The 21,751-nt window shown below is 52.4% G+C and overlaps 1 long non-coding RNA gene across 22 annotated transcripts in view; it reads right to left on the bottom strand.

The window, feature by feature from the left end:
- Positions 1–712: 712 nt before the first annotated feature.
- The window catches only part of LOC128089568 (uncharacterized), a 49,867-nt gene continuing 28,828 nt past the window's right edge, over positions 713–21,751 (bottom strand). For all 22 annotated transcript variants that reach the window (XR_008210576.1, XR_008210562.1, XR_008210573.1 and 19 more), the window contains exon 4: positions 713–21,317. This is a non-coding gene — a long non-coding RNA (uncharacterized LOC128089568). The remainder of the gene's footprint in view (positions 21,318–21,751) is intronic.

The following is a 21,751-nucleotide window of genomic DNA, read 5'->3' as shown; positions in this document are numbered from 1 at the left end:
CACAAGGCCATGTCAGCGACCTGCCCTTTCCCAGTCTGCAGAAAAGCCACTGGCACATCAGCGGTTGGGGGAGCTTCAAGAGGGTGGAGGCTTGGCAGAAAACCGAGCCGGTGCGGAAAACCACTCCTCAAAAGCCATGCCTAGCATCTTCCCACATGCCCCGAATTCTGGATTTGGGCTCGTTCAGCTACGCGTGATGCACAGCAGAGCACCTCCAGCCGCTCGGCCGGAGAGCCGCCGGGCAGCACGGCCGGCGCCTGTAGCTGCTCAGAACAGCGGTTCCTCCAGCCTGCCGTTCTTCCCGGCTACCAGCTGGAGGCGCTGGGAGGAGTGCGTGCCAGGGCAGGGATAGAGCTGCGGGTGAAGGGGAGGACCCAGAGCTACTGGGCCCGCCCGCCGGTAGGATGGGACAGGACAGAAAATCCCTCCCACCTACCTACACAGGGAGGCGCCATTTTGTTCCAGTCTGCATCCCAGGGTGAGGAGCCGCCATTTCATGAGCCGGCGGAGGCGCCATTTTGTTCCAGCTTGAATTCCACAGACGGGAGCCACCATTTTGTGACACTTGGTCAGCCACGTGTTTCCGTACTGCTCTGAGATTGGCCTCTCTTCTAATGGCAGCCGCCTTCTCAGGATTCCCTCTAATTGGCTGCCCAACTCCTCTGGCCCACAAAGTGCTCTGATGTTAAAATACATTTGTTTTGATACAATCGTCCCGGCGGTAGGGGGGCAGGGGCCCAGGTGCTGGCACTGTGGCTTGCCGGCTGCCTCTGAGGAGAAGGCAGGAATGCCCCGTGTGAAAACCAGCCGTTTCCACCCAGCTCCAGCGGCACTGCCACAAGGCACAACTGAGCCCTGCACGCAAGGTGGAGGCGTCCTGGGCAAAACGTGCCTGGGAAAGGGCGAGACGGGGCAGGATGCTGCCCAGCAGTGGGGAAAGAGGGTGGAAAAGCGTGAGAAACAGCCGCGTGAATGCCGAGGAGAGATGCTGAGGAGCGCGCGGTGGAGAGGGAGGAGGAGAAGGAGGCGGAGCGTGAGGAGGAGGAGGTGGCGCCCGAGCAAAGAGCGGAGACAAAGCATGGGCAGGAGGAGAAAAAGAAGGAGGTGCTCCAAGCACTAGGACTCTCAGAGACTCTCCCGCAGCCCCTGCTGGAGGCGGCGGGCACGCCGCTATACCCCAAGGGATGCTGCAGCCTGCTCAGAGCCCACACAGGTACAGCGGAGAAGCGTGAGGAGGAAGGATGGAGTGGCAGAGCAGAGCTGTGGAGGGACTGACCGCTACCGGCCCCGACCCCTGCACCTCTCACGCTGCGGGGAGGTCAGGACTCACGCGTGAAGGAGGGCGTTTGAGCTCGGGGAAGAAGTTCAGGGCGGTCTGGTGCTTTCGTTTCTCACCATCCAAATGCTCCAAAATGTCCAACGTCCAAAAATGTGCAGTGACATCAAGCAGCTTCCCCCACGTCTGTTCTGCTCCGCCTCTGGTGAGCGAGCTCCCTAGCCTTATCTTGACCCACGAGAATTCCCGTCCTGTACCCTACTCCGTCCCGTTGAGGACACTGAGTGAGACGGTAGCTGGGTGCGCATTGGGCTGCTGGCCGAGGCCAGCCCACCTCAGCAATCTCTACAATGTATTCAGGTCCAGAATTATAGAAAGGACTTGATCAGTGTAATTGAAAATATTTTCTCCATTGCTACGTAGCTACACTAGATGCCGGACTACTCTCTGTACCGTACTGCTATACTACACTCGGCAGTTGTCTGGGATACTGCTCCTTTTCCTCGTACCGCCTCGTACAGTTTGACGGGCTCTTTTGCATTTCTTGACCAAAATGGTGGTGCCAACACATCCATGCTGCAGTTCCTGCTCTTGTTGCAGAGCAGCGCCCACACAGAGCCCAGGACTTTTCTGCTTCTTACGGCACCCTGCCCGCAAGGAGGCTGGGAGTGCACCAGAAGATGGCACGGGACACAGATCGGACAGCACCAGGCTGCTGGCCAACGTCAGCCTGACACAGCTATATATACCAATTACGCATACGTTGAAACGCACAAAGAACTTCATAAAGGTAAGCAAAGCTTTTCTTAACCTTCCCATCAGCTACACTGCATACAGAACGAGAGAAGAGCTTGTGATGTGCACTGAGCCCTGGGATCCTAGAAGTGGCTGGATGCTTGCCCATTAAAGAGAAGTGGCAAATGTTTCCCTTGGCTTGCAGGCGTGGGTTTTCTTTTACCGAGTAAACGGTCTTTGCCTAAACCCGTGTGTGCTCCCAGTTTCATCCTTCCGATACTTTCCCCACCGCAGCTGGGGAGACTGCGTGGTGTTCGGTTTTCTGCCAGGTTAAGCAGCAACAAGTACACATAACAGGCACACAGGCAGCTAGGTCGAGCAGTTAAACGTATGCCTGTATTCCTAAAGGGGTAGATGTGAAATGGGCAGGGCGTTCCTTCCTGCCAGCTAACACAATAAAGAATTTGACTTTCAGGGGGAATAGAAACGGTCCAACGTAAGCACAAGGCCATGTCAGCGACCTGCCCTTTCCCAGTCTGCAGAAAAGCCACTGGCACATCAGCGGTTGGGGGAGCTTCAAGAGGGTGGAGGCTTGGCAGAAAACCGAGCCGGTGCGGAAAACCACTCCTCAAAAGCCATGCCTAGCATCTTCCCACATGCCCCGAATTCTGGATTTGGGCTCGTTCAGCTACGCGTGATGCACAGCAGAGCACCTCCAGCCGCTCGGCCGGAGAGCCGCCGGGCAGCACGGCCGGCGCCTGTAGCTGCTCAGAACAGCGGTTCCTCCAGCCTGCCGTTCTTCCCGGCTACCAGCTGGAGGCGCTGGGAGGAGTGCGTGCCAGGGCAGGGATAGAGCTGCGGGTGAAGGGGAGGACCCAGAGCTACTGGGCCCGCCCGCCGGTAGGATGGGACAGGACAGAAAATCCCTCCCACCTACCTACACAGGGAGGCGCCATTTTGTTCCAGTCTGCATCCCAGGGTGAGGAGCCGCCATTTCATGAGCCGGCGGAGGCGCCATTTTGTTCCAGCTTGAATTCCACAGACGGGAGCCACCATTTTGTGACACTTGGTCAGCCACGTGTTTCCGTACTGCTCTGAGATTGGCCTCTCTTCTAATGGCAGCCGCCTTCTCAGGATTCCCTCTAATTGGCTGCCCAACTCCTCTGGCCCACAAAGTGCTCTGATGTTAAAATACATTTGTTTTGATACAATCGTCCCGGCGGTAGGGGGGCAGGGGCCCAGGTGCTGGCACTGTGGCTTGCCGGCTGCCTCTGAGGAGAAGGCAGGAATGCCCCGTGTGAAAACCAGCCGTTTCCACCCAGCTCCAGCGGCACTGCCACAAGGCACAACTGAGCCCTGCACGCAAGGTGGAGGCGTCCTGGGCAAAACGTGCCTGGGAAAGGGCGAGACGGGGCAGGATGCTGCCCAGCAGTGGGGAAAGAGGGTGGAAAAGCGTGAGAAACAGCCGCGTGAATGCCGAGGAGAGATGCTGAGGAGCGCGCGGTGGAGAGGGAGGAGGAGAAGGAGGCGGAGCGTGAGGAGGAGGAGGTGGCGCCCGAGCAAAGAGCGGAGACAAAGCATGGGCAGGAGGAGAAAAAGAAGGAGGTGCTCCAAGCACTAGGACTCTCAGAGACTCTCCCGCAGCCCCTGCTGGAGGCGGCGGGCACGCCGCTATACCCCAAGGGATGCTGCAGCCTGCTCAGAGCCCACACAGGTACAGCGGAGAAGCGTGAGGAGGAAGGATGGAGTGGCAGAGCAGAGCTGTGGAGGGACTGACCGCTACCGGCCCCGACCCCTGCACCTCTCACGCTGCGGGGAGGTCAGGACTCACGCGTGAAGGAGGGCGTTTGAGCTCGGGGAAGAAGTTCAGGGCGGTCTGGTGCTTTCGTTTCTCACCATCCAAATGCTCCAAAATGTCCAACGTCCAAAAATGTGCAGTGACATCAAGCAGCTTCCCCCACGTCTGTTCTGCTCCGCCTCTGGTGAGCGAGCTCCCTAGCCTTATCTTGACCCACGAGAATTCCCGTCCTGTACCCTACTCCGTCCCGTTGAGGACACTGAGTGAGACGGTAGCTGGGTGCGCATTGGGCTGCTGGCCGAGGCCAGCCCACCTCAGCAATCTCTACAATGTATTCAGGTCCAGAATTATAGAAAGGACTTGATCAGTGTAATTGAAAATATTTTCTCCATTGCTACGTAGCTACACTAGATGCCGGACTACTCTCTGTACCGTACTGCTATACTACACTCGGCAGTTGTCTGGGATACTGCTCCTTTTCCTCGTACCGCCTCGTACAGTTTGACGGGCTCTTTTGCATTTCTTGACCAAAATGGTGGTGCCAACACATCCATGCTGCAGTTCCTGCTCTTGTTGCAGAGCAGCGCCCACACAGAGCCCAGGACTTTTCTGCTTCTTACGGCACCCTGCCCGCAAGGAGGCTGGGAGTGCACCAGAAGATGGCACGGGACACAGATCGGACAGCACCAGGCTGCTGGCCAACGTCAGCCTGACACAGCTATATATACCAATTACGCATACGTTGAAACGCACAAAGAACTTCATAAAGGTAAGCAAAGCTTTTCTTAACCTTCCCATCAGCTACACTGCATACAGAACGAGAGAAGAGCTTGTGATGTGCACTGAGCCCTGGGATCCTAGAAGTGGCTGGATGCTTGCCCATCAAAGAGAAGTGGCAAATGTTTCCCTTGGCTTGCAGGCGTGGGTTTTCTTTTACCGAGTAAACGGTCTTTGCCTAAACCCGTGTGTGCTCCCAGTTTCATCCTTCCGATACTTTCCCCACCGCAGCTGGGGAGACTGCGTGGTGTTCGGTTTTCTGCCAGGTTAAGCAGCAACAAGTACACATAACAGGCACACAGGCAGCTAGGTCGAGCAGTTAAACGTATGCCTGTATTCCTAAAGGGGTAGATGTGAAATGGGCAGGGCGTTCCTTCCTGCCAGCTAACACAATAAAGAATTTGACTTTCAGGGGGAATAGAAACGGTCCAACGTAAGCACAAGGCCATGTCAGCGACCTGCCCTTTCCCAGTCTGCAGAAAAGCCACTGGCACATCAGCGGTTGGGGGAGCTTCAAGAGGGTGGAGGCTTGGCAGAAAACCGAGCCGGTGCGGAAAACCACTCCTCAAAAGCCATGCCTAGCATCTTCCCACATGCCCCGAATTCTGGATTTGGGCTCGTTCAGCTACGCGTGATGCACAGCAGAGCACCTCCAGCCGCTCGGCCGGAGAGCCGCCGGGCAGCACGGCCGGCGCCTGTAGCTGCTCAGAACAGCGGTTCCTCCAGCCTGCCGTTCTTCCCGGCTACCAGCTGGAGGCGCTGGGAGGAGTGCGTGCCAGGGCAGGGATAGAGCTGCGGGTGAAGGGGAGGACCCAGAGCTACTGGGCCCGCCCGCCGGTAGGATGGGACAGGACAGAAAATCCCTCCCACCTACCTACACAGGGAGGCGCCATTTTGTTCCAGTCTGCATCCCAGGGTGAGGAGCCGCCATTTCATGAGCCGGCGGAGGCGCCATTTTGTTCCAGCTTGAATTCCACAGACGGGAGCCACCATTTTGTGACACTTGGTCAGCCACGTGTTTCCGTACTGCTCTGAGATTGGCCTCTCTTCTAATGGCAGCCGCCTTCTCAGGATTCCCTCTAATTGGCTGCCCAACTCCTCTGGCCCACAAAGTGCTCTGATGTTAAAATACATTTGTTTTGATACAATCGTCCCGGCGGTAGGGGGGCAGGGGCCCAGGTGCTGGCACTGTGGCTTGCCGGCTGCCTCTGAGGAGAAGGCAGGAATGCCCCGTGTGAAAACCAGCCGTTTCCACCCAGCTCCAGCGGCACTGCCACAAGGCACAACTGAGCCCTGCACGCAAGGTGGAGGCGTCCTGGGCAAAACGTGCCTGGGAAAGGGCGAGACGGGGCAGGATGCTGCCCAGCAGTGGGGAAAGAGGGTGGAAAAGCGTGAGAAACAGCCGCGTGAATGCCGAGGAGAGATGCTGAGGAGCGCGCGGTGGAGAGGGAGGAGGAGAAGGAGGCGGAGCGTGAGGAGGAGGAGGTGGCGCCCGAGCAAAGAGCGGAGACAAAGCATGGGCAGGAGGAGAAAAAGAAGGAGGTGCTCCAAGCACTAGGACTCTCAGAGACTCTCCCGCAGCCCCTGCTGGAGGCGGCGGGCACGCCGCTATACCCCAAGGGATGCTGCAGCCTGCTCAGAGCCCACACAGGTACAGCGGAGAAGCGTGAGGAGGAAGGATGGAGTGGCAGAGCAGAGCTGTGGAGGGACTGACCGCTACCGGCCCCGACCCCTGCACCTCTCACGCTGCGGGGAGGTCAGGACTCACGCGTGAAGGAGGGCGTTTGAGCTCGGGGAAGAAGTTCAGGGCGGTCTGGTGCTTTCGTTTCTCACCATCCAAATGCTCCAAAATGTCCAACGTCCAAAAATGTGCAGTGACATCAAGCAGCTTCCCCCACGTCTGTTCTGCTCCGCCTCTGGTGAGCGAGCTCCCTAGCCTTATCTTGACCCACGAGAATTCCCGTCCTGTACCCTACTCCGTCCCGTTGAGGACACTGAGTGAGACGGTAGCTGGGTGCGCATTGGGCTGCTGGCCGAGGCCAGCCCACCTCAGCAATCTCTACAATGTATTCAGGTCCAGAATTATAGAAAGGACTTGATCAGTGTAATTGAAAATATTTTCTCCATTGCTACGTAGCTACACTAGATGCCGGACTACTCTCTGTACCGTACTGCTATACTACACTCGGCAGTTGTCTGGGATACTGCTCCTTTTCCTCGTACCGCCTCGTACAGTTTGACGGGCTCTTTTGCATTTCTTGACCAAAATGGTGGTGCCAACACATCCATGCTGCAGTTCCTGCTCTTGTTGCAGAGCAGCGCCCACACAGAGCCCAGGACTTTTCTGCTTCTTACGGCACCCTGCCCGCAAGGAGGCTGGGAGTGCACCAGAAGATGGCACGGGACACAGATCGGACAGCACCAGGCTGCTGGCCAACGTCAGCCTGACACAGCTATATATACCAATTACGCATACGTTGAAACGCACAAAGAACTTCATAAAGGTAAGCAAAGCTTTTCTTAACCTTCCCATCAGCTACACTGCATACAGAACGAGAGAAGAGCTTGTGATGTGCACTGAGCCCTGGGATCCTAGAAGTGGCTGGATGCTTGCCCATTAAAGAGAAGTGGCAAATGTTTCCCTTGGCTTGCAGGCGTGGGTTTTCTTTTACCGAGTAAACGGTCTTTGCCTAAACCCGTGTGTGCTCCCAGTTTCATCCTTCCGATACTTTCCCCACCGCAGCTGGGGAGACTGCGTGGTGTTCGGTTTTCTGCCAGGTTAAGCAGCAACAAGTACACATAACAGGCACACAGGCAGCTAGGTCGAGCAGTTAAACGTATGCCTGTATTCCTAAAGGGGTAGATGTGAAATGGGCAGGGCGTTCCTTCCTGCCAGCTAACACAATAAAGAATTTGACTTTCAGGGGGAATAGAAACGGTCCAACGTAAGCACAAGGCCATGTCAGCGACCTGCCCTTTCCCAGTCTGCAGAAAAGCCACTGGCACATCAGCGGTTGGGGGAGCTTCAAGAGGGTGGAGGCTTGGCAGAAAACCGAGCCGGTGCGGAAAACCACTCCTCAAAAGCCATGCCTAGCATCTTCCCACATGCCCCGAATTCTGGATTTGGGCTCGTTCAGCTACGCGTGATGCACAGCAGAGCACCTCCAGCCGCTCGGCCGGAGAGCCGCCGGGCAGCACGGCCGGCGCCTGTAGCTGCTCAGAACAGCGGTTCCTCCAGCCTGCCGTTCTTCCCGGCTACCAGCTGGAGGCGCTGGGAGGAGTGCGTGCCAGGGCAGGGATAGAGCTGCGGGTGAAGGGGAGGACCCAGAGCTACTGGGCCCGCCCGCCGGTAGGATGGGACAGGACAGAAAATCCCTCCCACCTACCTACACAGGGAGGCGCCATTTTGTTCCAGTCTGCATCCCAGGGTGAGGAGCCGCCATTTCATGAGCCGGCGGAGGCGCCATTTTGTTCCAGCTTGAATTCCACAGACGGGAGCCACCATTTTGTGACACTTGGTCAGCCACGTGTTTCCGTACTGCTCTGAGATTGGCCTCTCTTCTAATGGCAGCCGCCTTCTCAGGATTCCCTCTAATTGGCTGCCCAACTCCTCTGGCCCACAAAGTGCTCTGATGTTAAAATACATTTGTTTTGATACAATCGTCCCGGCGGTAGGGGGGCAGGGGCCCAGGTGCTGGCACTGTGGCTTGCCGGCTGCCTCTGAGGAGAAGGCAGGAATGCCCCGTGTGAAAACCAGCCGTTTCCACCCAGCTCCAGCGGCACTGCCACAAGGCACAACTGAGCCCTGCACGCAAGGTGGAGGCGTCCTGGGCAAAACGTGCCTGGGAAAGGGCGAGACGGGGCAGGATGCTGCCCAGCAGTGGGGAAAGAGGGTGGAAAAGCGTGAGAAACAGCCGCGTGAATGCCGAGGAGAGATGCTGAGGAGCGCGCGGTGGAGAGGGAGGAGGAGAAGGAGGCGGAGCGTGAGGAGGAGGAGGTGGCGCCCGAGCAAAGAGCGGAGACAAAGCATGGGCAGGAGGAGAAAAAGAAGGAGGTGCTCCAAGCACTAGGACTCTCAGAGACTCTCCCGCAGCCCCTGCTGGAGGCGGCGGGCACGCCGCTATACCCCAAGGGATGCTGCAGCCTGCTCAGAGCCCACACAGGTACAGCGGAGAAGCGTGAGGAGGAAGGATGGAGTGGCAGAGCAGAGCTGTGGAGGGACTGACCGCTACCGGCCCCGACCCCTGCACCTCTCACGCTGCGGGGAGGTCAGGACTCACGCGTGAAGGAGGGCGTTTGAGCTCGGGGAAGAAGTTCAGGGCGGTCTGGTGCTTTCGTTTCTCACCATCCAAATGCTCCAAAATGTCCAACGTCCAAAAATGTGCAGTGACATCAAGCAGCTTCCCCCACGTCTGTTCTGCTCCGCCTCTGGTGAGCGAGCTCCCTAGCCTTATCTTGACCCACGAGAATTCCCGTCCTGTACCCTACTCCGTCCCGTTGAGGACACTGAGTGAGACGGTAGCTGGGTGCGCATTGGGCTGCTGGCCGAGGCCAGCCCACCTCAGCAATCTCTACAATGTATTCAGGTCCAGAATTATAGAAAGGACTTGATCAGTGTAATTGAAAATATTTTCTCCATTGCTACGTAGCTACACTAGATGCCGGACTACTCTCTGTACCGTACTGCTATACTACACTCGGCAGTTGTCTGGGATACTGCTCCTTTTCCTCGTACCGCCTCGTACAGTTTGACGGGCTCTTTTGCATTTCTTGACCAAAATGGTGGTGCCAACACATCCATGCTGCAGTTCCTGCTCTTGTTGCAGAGCAGCGCCCACACAGAGCCCAGGACTTTTCTGCTTCTTACGGCACCCTGCCCGCAAGGAGGCTGGGAGTGCACCAGAAGATGGCACGGGACACAGATCGGACAGCACCAGGCTGCTGGCCAACGTCAGCCTGACACAGCTATATATACCAATTACGCATACGTTGAAACGCACAAAGAACTTCATAAAGGTAAGCAAAGCTTTTCTTAACCTTCCCATCAGCTACACTGCATACAGAACGAGAGAAGAGCTTGTGATGTGCACTGAGCCCTGGGATCCTAGAAGTGGCTGGATGCTTGCCCATTAAAGAGAAGTGGCAAATGTTTCCCTTGGCTTGCAGGCGTGGGTTTTCTTTTACCGAGTAAACGGTCTTTGCCTAAACCCGTGTGTGCTCCCAGTTTCATCCTTCCGATACTTTCCCCACCGCAGCTGGGGAGACTGCGTGGTGTTCGGTTTTCTGCCAGGTTAAGCAGCAACAAGTACACATAACAGGCACACAGGCAGCTAGGTCGAGCAGTTAAACGTATGCCTGTATTCCTAAAGGGGTAGATGTGAAATGGGCAGGGCGTTCCTTCCTGCCAGCTAACACAATAAAGAATTTGACTTTCAGGGGGAATAGAAACGGTCCAACGTAAGCACAAGGCCATGTCAGCGACCTGCCCTTTCCCAGTCTGCAGAAAAGCCACTGGCACATCAGCGGTTGGGGGAGCTTCAAGAGGGTGGAGGCTTGGCAGAAAACCGAGCCGGTGCGGAAAACCACTCCTCAAAAGCCATGCCTAGCATCTTCCCACATGCCCCGAATTCTGGATTTGGGCTCGTTCAGCTACGCGTGATGCACAGCAGAGCACCTCCAGCCGCTCGGCCGGAGAGCCGCCGGGCAGCACGGCCGGCGCCTGTAGCTGCTCAGAACAGCGGTTCCTCCAGCCTGCCGTTCTTCCCGGCTACCAGCTGGAGGCGCTGGGAGGAGTGCGTGCCAGGGCAGGGATAGAGCTGCGGGTGAAGGGGAGGACCCAGAGCTACTGGGCCCGCCCGCCGGTAGGATGGGACAGGACAGAAAATCCCTCCCACCTACCTACACAGGGAGGCGCCATTTTGTTCCAGTCTGCATCCCAGGGTGAGGAGCCGCCATTTCATGAGCCGGCGGAGGCGCCATTTTGTTCCAGCTTGAATTCCACAGACGGGAGCCACCATTTTGTGACACTTGGTCAGCCACGTGTTTCCGTACTGCTCTGAGATTGGCCTCTCTTCTAATGGCAGCCGCCTTCTCAGGATTCCCTCTAATTGGCTGCCCAACTCCTCTGGCCCACAAAGTGCTCTGATGTTAAAATACATTTGTTTTGATACAATCGTCCCGGCGGTAGGGGGGCAGGGGCCCAGGTGCTGGCACTGTGGCTTGCCGGCTGCCTCTGAGGAGAAGGCAGGAATGCCCCGTGTGAAAACCAGCCGTTTCCACCCAGCTCCAGCGGCACTGCCACAAGGCACAACTGAGCCCTGCACGCAAGGTGGAGGCGTCCTGGGCAAAACGTGCCTGGGAAAGGGCGAGACGGGGCAGGATGCTGCCCAGCAGTGGGGAAAGAGGGTGGAAAAGCGTGAGAAACAGCCGCGTGAATGCCGAGGAGAGATGCTGAGGAGCGCGCGGTGGAGAGGGAGGAGGAGAAGGAGGCGGAGCGTGAGGAGGAGGAGGTGGCGCCCGAGCAAAGAGCGGAGACAAAGCATGGGCAGGAGGAGAAAAAGAAGGAGGTGCTCCAAGCACTAGGACTCTCAGAGACTCTCCCGCAGCCCCTGCTGGAGGCGGCGGGCACGCCGCTATACCCCAAGGGATGCTGCAGCCTGCTCAGAGCCCACACAGGTACAGCGGAGAAGCGTGAGGAGGAAGGATGGAGTGGCAGAGCAGAGCTGTGGAGGGACTGACCGCTACCGGCCCCGACCCCTGCACCTCTCACGCTGCGGGGAGGTCAGGACTCACGCGTGAAGGAGGGCGTTTGAGCTCGGGGAAGAAGTTCAGGGCGGTCTGGTGCTTTCGTTTCTCACCATCCAAATGCTCCAAAATGTCCAACGTCCAAAAATGTGCAGTGACATCAAGCAGCTTCCCCCACGTCTGTTCTGCTCCGCCTCTGGTGAGCGAGCTCCCTAGCCTTATCTTGACCCACGAGAATTCCCGTCCTGTACCCTACTCCGTCCCGTTGAGGACACTGAGTGAGACGGTAGCTGGGTGCGCATTGGGCTGCTGGCCGAGGCCAGCCCACCTCAGCAATCTCTACAATGTATTCAGGTCCAGAATTATAGAAAGGACTTGATCAGTGTAATTGAAAATATTTTCTCCATTGCTACGTAGCTACACTAGATGCCGGACTACTCTCTGTACCGTACTGCTATACTACACTCGGCAGTTGTCTGGGATACTGCTCCTTTTCCTCGTACCGCCTCGTACAGTTTGACGGGCTCTTTTGCATTTCTTGACCAAAATGGTGGTGCCAACACATCCATGCTGCAGTTCCTGCTCTTGTTGCAGAGCAGCGCCCACACAGAGCCCAGGACTTTTCTGCTTCTTACGGCACCCTGCCCGCAAGGAGGCTGGGAGTGCACCAGAAGATGGCACGGGACACAGATCGGACAGCACCAGGCTGCTGGCCAACGTCAGCCTGACACAGCTATATATACCAATTACGCATACGTTGAAACGCACAAAGAACTTCATAAAGGTAAGCAAAGCTTTTCTTAACCTTCCCATCAGCTACACTGCATACAGAACGAGAGAAGAGCTTGTGATGTGCACTGAGCCCTGGGATCCTAGAAGTGGCTGGATGCTTGCCCATTAAAGAGAAGTGGCAAATGTTTCCCTTGGCTTGCAGGCGTGGGTTTTCTTTTACCGAGTAAACGGTCTTTGCCTAAACCCGTGTGTGCTCCCAGTTTCATCCTTCCGATACTTTCCCCACCGCAGCTGGGGAGACTGCGTGGTGTTCGGTTTTCTGCCAGGTTAAGCAGCAACAAGTACACATAACAGGCACACAGGCAGCTAGGTCGAGCAGTTAAACGTATGCCTGTATTCCTAAAGGGGTAGATGTGAAATGGGCAGGGCGTTCCTTCCTGCCAGCTAACACAATAAAGAATTTGACTTTCAGGGGGAATAGAAACGGTCCAACGTAAGCACAAGGCCATGTCAGCGACCTGCCCTTTCCCAGTCTGCAGAAAAGCCACTGGCACATCAGCGGTTGGGGGAGCTTCAAGAGGGTGGAGGCTTGGCAGAAAACCGAGCCGGTGCGGAAAACCACTCCTCAAAAGCCATGCCTAGCATCTTCCCACATGCCCCGAATTCTGGATTTGGGCTCGTTCAGCTACGCGTGATGCACAGCAGAGCACCTCCAGCCGCTCGGCCGGAGAGCCGCCGGGCAGCACGGCCGGCGCCTGTAGCTGCTCAGAACAGCGGTTCCTCCAGCCTGCCGTTCTTCCCGGCTACCAGCTGGAGGCGCTGGGAGGAGTGCGTGCCAGGGCAGGGATAGAGCTGCGGGTGAAGGGGAGGACCCAGAGCTACTGGGCCCGCCCGCCGGTAGGATGGGACAGGACAGAAAATCCCTCCCACCTACCTACACAGGGAGGCGCCATTTTGTTCCAGTCTGCATCCCAGGGTGAGGAGCCGCCATTTCATGAGCCGGCGGAGGCGCCATTTTGTTCCAGCTTGAATTCCACAGACGGGAGCCACCATTTTGTGACACTTGGTCAGCCACGTGTTTCCGTACTGCTCTGAGATTGGCCTCTCTTCTAATGGCAGCCGCCTTCTCAGGATTCCCTCTAATTGGCTGCCCAACTCCTCTGGCCCACAAAGTGCTCTGATGTTAAAATACATTTGTTTTGATACAATCGTCCCGGCGGTAGGGGGGCAGGGGCCCAGGTGCTGGCACTGTGGCTTGCCGGCTGCCTCTGAGGAGAAGGCAGGAATGCCCCGTGTGAAAACCAGCCGTTTCCACCCAGCTCCAGCGGCACTGCCACAAGGCACAACTGAGCCCTGCACGCAAGGTGGAGGCGTCCTGGGCAAAACGTGCCTGGGAAAGGGCGAGACGGGGCAGGATGCTGCCCAGCAGTGGGGAAAGAGGGTGGAAAAGCGTGAGAAACAGCCGCGTGAATGCCGAGGAGAGATGCTGAGGAGCGCGCGGTGGAGAGGGAGGAGGAGAAGGAGGCGGAGCGTGAGGAGGAGGAGGTGGCGCCCGAGCAAAGAGCGGAGACAAAGCATGGGCAGGAGGAGAAAAAGAAGGAGGTGCTCCAAGCACTAGGACTCTCAGAGACTCTCCCGCAGCCCCTGCTGGAGGCGGCGGGCACGCCGCTATACCCCAAGGGATGCTGCAGCCTGCTCAGAGCCCACACAGGTACAGCGGAGAAGCGTGAGGAGGAAGGATGGAGTGGCAGAGCAGAGCTGTGGAGGGACTGACCGCTACCGGCCCCGACCCCTGCACCTCTCACGCTGCGGGGAGGTCAGGACTCACGCGTGAAGGAGGGCGTTTGAGCTCGGGGAAGAAGTTCAGGGCGGTCTGGTGCTTTCGTTTCTCACCATCCAAATGCTCCAAAATGTCCAACGTCCAAAAATGTGCAGTGACATCAAGCAGCTTCCCCCACGTCTGTTCTGCTCCGCCTCTGGTGAGCGAGCTCCCTAGCCTTATCTTGACCCACGAGAATTCCCGTCCTGTACCCTACTCCGTCCCGTTGAGGACACTGAGTGAGACGGTAGCTGGGTGCGCATTGGGCTGCTGGCCGAGGCCAGCCCACCTCAGCAATCTCTACAATGTATTCAGGTCCAGAATTATAGAAAGGACTTGATCAGTGTAATTGAAAATATTTTCTCCATTGCTACGTAGCTACACTAGATGCCGGACTACTCTCTGTACCGTACTGCTATACTACACTCGGCAGTTGTCTGGGATACTGCTCCTTTTCCTCGTACCGCCTCGTACAGTTTGACGGGCTCTTTTGCATTTCTTGACCAAAATGGTGGTGCCAACACATCCATGCTGCAGTTCCTGCTCTTGTTGCAGAGCAGCGCCCACACAGAGCCCAGGACTTTTCTGCTTCTTACGGCACCCTGCCCGCAAGGAGGCTGGGAGTGCACCAGAAGATGGCACGGGACACAGATCGGACAGCACCAGGCTGCTGGCCAACGTCAGCCTGACACAGCTATATATACCAATTACGCATACGTTGAAACGCACAAAGAACTTCATAAAGGTAAGCAAAGCTTTTCTTAACCTTCCCATCAGCTACACTGCATACAGAACGAGAGAAGAGCTTGTGATGTGCACTGAGCCCTGGGATCCTAGAAGTGGCTGGATGCTTGCCCATTAAAGAGAAGTGGCAAATGTTTCCCTTGGCTTGCAGGCGTGGGTTTTCTTTTACCGAGTAAACGGTCTTTGCCTAAACCCGTGTGTGCTCCCAGTTTCATCCTTCCGATACTTTCCCCACCGCAGCTGGGGAGACTGCGTGGTGTTCGGTTTTCTGCCAGGTTAAGCAGCAACAAGTACACATAACAGGCACACAGGCAGCTAGGTCGAGCAGTTAAACGTATGCCTGTATTCCTAAAGGGGTAGATGTGAAATGGGCAGGGCGTTCCTTCCTGCCAGCTAACACAATAAAGAATTTGACTTTCAGGGGGAATAGAAACGGTCCAACGTAAGCACAAGGCCATGTCAGCGACCTGCCCTTTCCCAGTCTGCAGAAAAGCCACTGGCACATCAGCGGTTGGGGGAGCTTCAAGAGGGTGGAGGCTTGGCAGAAAACCGAGCCGGTGCGGAAAACCACTCCTCAAAAGCCATGCCTAGCATCTTCCCACATGCCCCGAATTCTGGATTTGGGCTCGTTCAGCTACGCGTGATGCACAGCAGAGCACCTCCAGCCGCTCGGCCGGAGAGCCGCCGGGCAGCACGGCCGGCGCCTGTAGCTGCTCAGAACAGCGGTTCCTCCAGCCTGCCGTTCTTCCCGGCTACCAGCTGGAGGCGCTGGGAGGAGTGCGTGCCAGGGCAGGGATAGAGCTGCGGGTGAAGGGGAGGACCCAGAGCTACTGGGCCCGCCCGCCGGTAGGATGGGACAGGACAGAAAATCCCTCCCACCTACCTACACAGGGAGGCGCCATTTTGTTCCAGTCTGCATCCCAGGGTGAGGAGCCGCCATTTCATGAGCCGGCGGAGGCGCCATTTTGTTCCAGCTTGAATTCCACAGACGGGAGCCACCATTTTGTGACACTTGGTCAGCCACGTGTTTCCGTACTGCTCTGAGATTGGCCTCTCTTCTAATGGCAGCCGCCTTCTCAGGATTCCCTCTAATTGGCTGCCCAACTCCTCTGGCCCACAAAGTGCTCTGATGTTAAAATACATTTGTTTTGATACAATCGTCCCGGCGGTAGGGGGGCAGGGGCCCAGGTGCTGGCACTGTGGCTTGCCGGCTGCCTCTGAGGAGAAGGCAGGAATGCCCCGTGTGAAAACCAGCCGTTTCCACCCAGCTCCAGCGGCACTGCCACAAGGCACAACTGAGCCCTGCACGCAAGGTGGAGGCGTCCTGGGCAAAACGTGCCTGGGAAAGGGCGAGACGGGGCAGGATGCTGCCCAGCAGTGGGGAAAGAGGGTGGAAAAGCGTGAGAAACAGCCGCGTGAATGCCGAGGAGAGATGCTGAGGAGCGCGCGGTGGAGAGGGAGGAGGAGAAGGAGGCGGAGCGTGAGGAGGAGGAGGTGGCGCCCGAGCAAAGAGCGGAGACAAAGCATGGGCAGGAGGAGAAAAAGAAGGAGGTGCTCCAAGCACTAGGACTCTCAGAGACTCTCCCGCAGCCCCTGCTGGAGGCGGCGGGCACGCCGCTATACCCCAAGGGATGCTGCAGCCTGCTCAGAGCCCACACAGGTACAGCGGAGAAGCGTGAGGAGGAAGGATGGAGTGGCAGAGCAGAGCTGTGGAGAGACTGACCGCTACCGGCCCCGACCCCTTCATCTTCACATTACCTTTTTGCCCCTAGTTTCATTCTGCCAATATTTACACCATCACTGTTTGCATTTTTGATGAAAGTACTGCTTTTCTTGTTTAGCCACGCCCATAAAGAGCCTAGGGGTTTTCTGATTCTTATTGTGTACTACCGCCATGCGTTATGTAGCCTATAGTATGCCTTTGCTTAGTACTTTCTGTAATATTTATTGACTTTCATCTTCTTTTTATACATGTCTTTTTTTCTTTTTGTTTTCATTTCAAGTGTTTTTTTTTAATTTATTCTTTATGAGGCAGTGTTTTTTCTGCTTCTGTTTAGTCTCTTCATTACAGCACTTTCAAATCAGCCTTCCTGCCTGTTTTTATCTCATTTTACTTTGTTCTTTTTCAGTTTTATTCTCGTTATTTTTTTCTTAATTCTGTTTTGAATAACACTCCCAATATCTTTGCTATAATACAAAAACCCAACATACTACACTCTCTTTTTATTCACTAGATGTTTAATCTTTTCATAAAATTTAATTGCCTTTTTTCATGAATTTCCCTTTGTGTGCCTATGTATTCTTCGATTACTGACTATTCTCTTTAATTAATCCTCTATTTTTTGCAAGCTAGGAAATAAAATGTACTGACCCATAGCTGCAATGTTTTTTTATTTATCCTGCCTGAAAACTGAAACAACTTTTACTACTTATGACTGGATTCTCCTTTTTTTTTTTTTTTTTTTTTTCTTGGCTCAAAGTTCATTTTCTGGGGCATTTTTTGCTATAGTACTCTTACTTATCTCGAAAAAAAATTGTGGCTATCACTGTGTAGCAGTTAACATCACCTAATGGACAGTTTTACATCTGAATGACTATACGTGTTTACTGACAGAAGATCTGATTTGTGATCAGGAAACTGCAGCATGGTCCAGGAGATTGGGGAATGATGCTATTGTATGCTGTGAAGGTAAAATGCAAGTGGGTGCTGCCTTGATACCTCTTATCTGCTGGCAAGGCCCAGAAAATGGGCAAATTATTTCCTGCTGAGGTCCAAATCTCAGAAACTATCACTCCAAAGAGAACTGACTCAACCACTTTGGACTTATATGTTTGTACTGTCACCGGTAGCTGCTGTCAACTATACAACACAACTTCTGATGACCCTTCATTACTGAAGGCCAACATCTGAACTACAAGCTATTAATCATAGAATCACAGTATATCACAGAATCATAAAATCACAGAATCATAGAATAATAGAATGGCCTGGATTGAAAAGGACCACAATGATCATCAAGTTTCAATCCCCCCTGCTATAGGCAGGGTTGCTATAGACCAGGCTGCCCAGAATCACATCCAACTTGGACTTGAATCCTCCAGGGTTGGGGCATCCACAACCTCCTTGGGCAACCTGTTCCATTGCACAACCACTCTCTGAATGAAAAACTTCCTCCTAATATCTAACCTAAACTTCCCCTGCCTCAGTTTAAAATCATTCCCCCTTGTCTTATCACTATCCATCCTTGTAAACAGCCATTCCCCCTCCTGTGTATATGCTCCATTCAAGTTTTGGAAGACCACAGTGAGGTCTCCCTGGAGCCTTCTCTTCATCAAGCTAAACAAGCCGTGTTCTCTCAGCCTTTCTTCATAGGAGAGATGCTCCAGCCCTCTGATCATCTTAGTGATCCTTCTCTGGACTTGTTCCAAGAGCTCCACATCCTTCTTGATCTAGGGGCTCCAGGCCTGGATGCAGTACTCCAGATGGGAGCCTCATGAGAGCATCACAAGAAAATCACTTCCCTCTCCCTACCGACCACTACTCTTTTGATGCAGCCCAGAACACAGTTGGCCTTTTGAACTGCAAGTGTACACTCCTGGCTCATGTCCAGCTTTTCATTCACCACAGCCTCAAGTCCTTCTCCGCAGACCTGCTTTCAAGGACAACTCCCCCCAGTTGAGGGGAGTTAATCAGATGATAATAATGTTTAAAAGCAGTACATGTGCTAGTGTTTGGGTTTGGTGATATAGAAGAGCTGATTGATATGAAGCTCTTTCAGTGACTTTTTTGTTGTGACCAATGAATTTCCCAAATTTGTATGTCTGTTCTGAAATACCTACAAAATGGGATCAGCTTTTCCAGGTGACTATAGTCCATGTCAATTGTCCTAATATTTAGAAAAGCTACTTTTACTTTCAGAGTTAACTTTAGATGTGAAAAAATAATAATAAATCTTTTAATAATAATAAACCTTTTTGTTTTTTTTTTTCATTTCAGAGCCTGGAAGATGAATCAAAGTGAGAAGATTTTCTTAAGAAGCACACTGCACAGCTGCGGCACATCAAGTAGCTCACAAGCTTGGACATCTTCCGAAAGTCCAGTTGCAGCTACACAGAAATCCTCTCCCTAAAGACATACCTGCATATATTTGAAAGTGAAATTTTGCTTTCTAACCTTGCACAGTATACTCTTTTATCAACTTTTATCAACAATTTTTATACTGTTTTATATTTATTAATTTGAAACTGGGACATTAAAAATATTAGTATATTAATCTTGTATCAAATCTTAAAAATTAAACCCTTGTATCATTTGTTTTGTTTCTCTTATGTTTAATATAGGTATGTCTCTTGGTTTATTTAGTAGCACTTGTAATACTGCAGCTTAAATTCTTATTCCAAGCTTTTATCTGGTGCTGCAGAATTTGATATGTAAGTTGAGGAAATATTAATTTCCCATGTGCCTTTATTACACTTTTAGTTCTCTACTGTGTATCAAAATGCTGAATATGTAAAATTATATTCATTTACTCTTGACTATGTGACAGACATTTAAATACTATAGGCAAATAGCATCTTAAATATAATTAACCACACATTCAGTTTTTTTAATGCCTTTTTGGTTTCCTTTCAGAGGGACTTTCAGAGGAATTTGATAGCAGGTGAATGCTGCTACATCTTTCATATTCATCCTTCTCAAGAGCTTAGGTTCTCTGGTAAGAGGGATGATGGGCTCAGATATCCTGCCCTAGGGCTTAGCAGTGAGACCACAGTAGTAACTGCTGGTTAGGTTTTGATGCTGTAGCAGAGTTGGGAGAGGAGATAGGCTGGTATCATACATTCACCAGGACTACCCCTCACTTTGGGCCAAATGGCCCTGCTCTGGAGCATGTGGGGAGGATGTGAGCTGATAGTATCTGCTGTAACCTATAAGGTTACCATATTGTGCATGTTATTTACAAACACCAGTTGGTCAAGCAGGCCAAGTCTCCTTTGGCAACCTCTGTGCAGTCACTGTCATAATCCTGACAGGCCCCTCCTCATGACACTGATGGCACAATTCCAGAGCAGTGGAAGAAACAGTTCTCCTAAGTAAAATTTATCTGCCACAATTTCTGCAGCTTACATCCTTGTAGCATCCATCTAAGAGATAGTGGTAAACTGGAATTAAGCATGTTAACACTGATGATCATCATATTGACTTGATTCCTCTTACCATTAGACAGTTTTACTATTCCAGGTGCCAAATTCTGTTTAGAAGTGTACAAAACATGGAAAGCTTTAAAATTCCCCCAAAATGTTAGAATTGAAATTCTGATATGAAGCATTGGGAAACATCTTAACCTTGCAACTTAAAAGTTGTCTCTTGTGGTTGTCTGGTAGCACAGAAATTTTTTCCCATAAGCTTTTTGCGAAGCTTTCTGCCATAATTTTTATTCCTATGTCTGATACAGAGTATTTTCTCTGGATTATGAGCTATGAGCTATGCTAGAATCTCAACTATGACTATCTCTCTCTTGCTTTCTCCAAAAATTCCCTCATTGTATTTCCTAACTCTTTTTTATCGCCCATCTTCCTGTCCCACTTCCCTAAACAACTAGGATTTGTAATAAACTCTTCAGGGTGATATTTGACCCATTGTGTCTTATCCTCTCCCTTGTGTGTATATATATATATAAAATAATCTCCACTCTCTCCTGTAATTGGAGCAAGGCAACTTCCCAGTTGACTAGGACTCTCCATATTCCCAAGATTATTCATAACTGTGAGTGTTCTCACAGTAACATAGACCAGCATTTTCAGTACTCTGGGACATACCTCATCAGGCCCCATAGACTTACATGCATTCAACTGAAGCAGGAAATCCTGAACAAGCTCAGCTTCAGCTAGAAGCTTATTTCTCACCCAAACATGGTATTCCAGGCCAGGGCTCCATTAAACCAAAAGAAGGCATTAAACATTTCAGCTTTATATTCACCCCTTTTTGTGAGGTGACCTTATGAATTAACTTAACAGTTTTCTATATTCTTCCTCTGGCTATTAAACATACTTTAAAAAGTCTTTCTTGTTCATCAACACTGCACTGGCCAACTTCAACTACAACTGAGTGTTAACTGTATTCATTTTCTCCCTGCAATAGCAAACAGCATCTCTATAGTCCTCCTGTCTACCCAGGCCTTGCTTCGAAGGTTCATACATTTTTTTTCCCTTATGTAAATTCAAGAGAAGTTTCTCATCACCCAGACAACCTTCTGTCCCACTTACTCCACTTGTGACACACCAGAACTGTCCATGCTTGCTCCTGCTTTCATAAAAGAAGGTTCTTAAAAGATGAGCAATATTTATGAACCCCACTGTGCCTTCAAAAGTGAATTTGCGGGAAACCTTACTGTTTCGTGAGCAATTCTTCTTTCCTAAAATCTCAGAAAGCTGATAGTTTTTTGCAAATCAGCAAGGATTTAATACTTAAAGATTTCATGGCCACTTTTCCCATGACAGCCACTAAACACTTCAACTACAAGACTTCTCTATTTATAGGCAATAAATCTAGGAAGGCAGATTTCCCAGTTGGCTCCCTTAGTAGATGTAAAAAAAAATAAATAATAATAATAATAAAAAAAAATTACCCGTAGCATAATTTGTAAATTTCCTGGACTTGTTCATGTGTGCTGTATGATTTTCCCAGAAAACACCTGGAAGTTGAAGTTGCCAATCACAACAAGGGAAACTGATCTAGAGATTCTTCTAATTTCTTACAGCATTTTCTATCCTGTCAGTCCTCATATGTCACTGATATCATGCTGGCTTGGTGATCTGTAATAGACTCCCACAGTAACAACTGCTTTATTAGTTTTTCTCTAAGCTATCCCCAGAGTCTCTCATTCATGTACTCTCTAACTGCCAGCATTATATAGTTCAATCCCTTTTGCATACAGGGTTACCTATCTGTCTGACCTGATCTGTCTATATTTCCTGAAGAACCTATTATCACCCATCACAGCACTTCAAGCACAGACTGTTCACACAAGTTCAACCAATTGTAGTGATGTTGTAGCACTGCAACTGAGTAAGGCTTTTAACTCCTCTTATTTATTTTTCATACTGCATGTTTTGATATACAAACACT

Source organism: Tympanuchus pallidicinctus, unplaced genomic scaffold (genome assembly GCF_026119805.1).
Source record: "Tympanuchus pallidicinctus isolate F22 unplaced genomic scaffold, pur_lepc_1.0 scaffold4, whole genome shotgun sequence".
NCBI lineage: Eukaryota > Metazoa > Chordata > Aves > Galliformes > Phasianidae > Tympanuchus > Tympanuchus pallidicinctus.
This window is presented reverse-complemented; position numbering and strand designations above follow the sequence as displayed.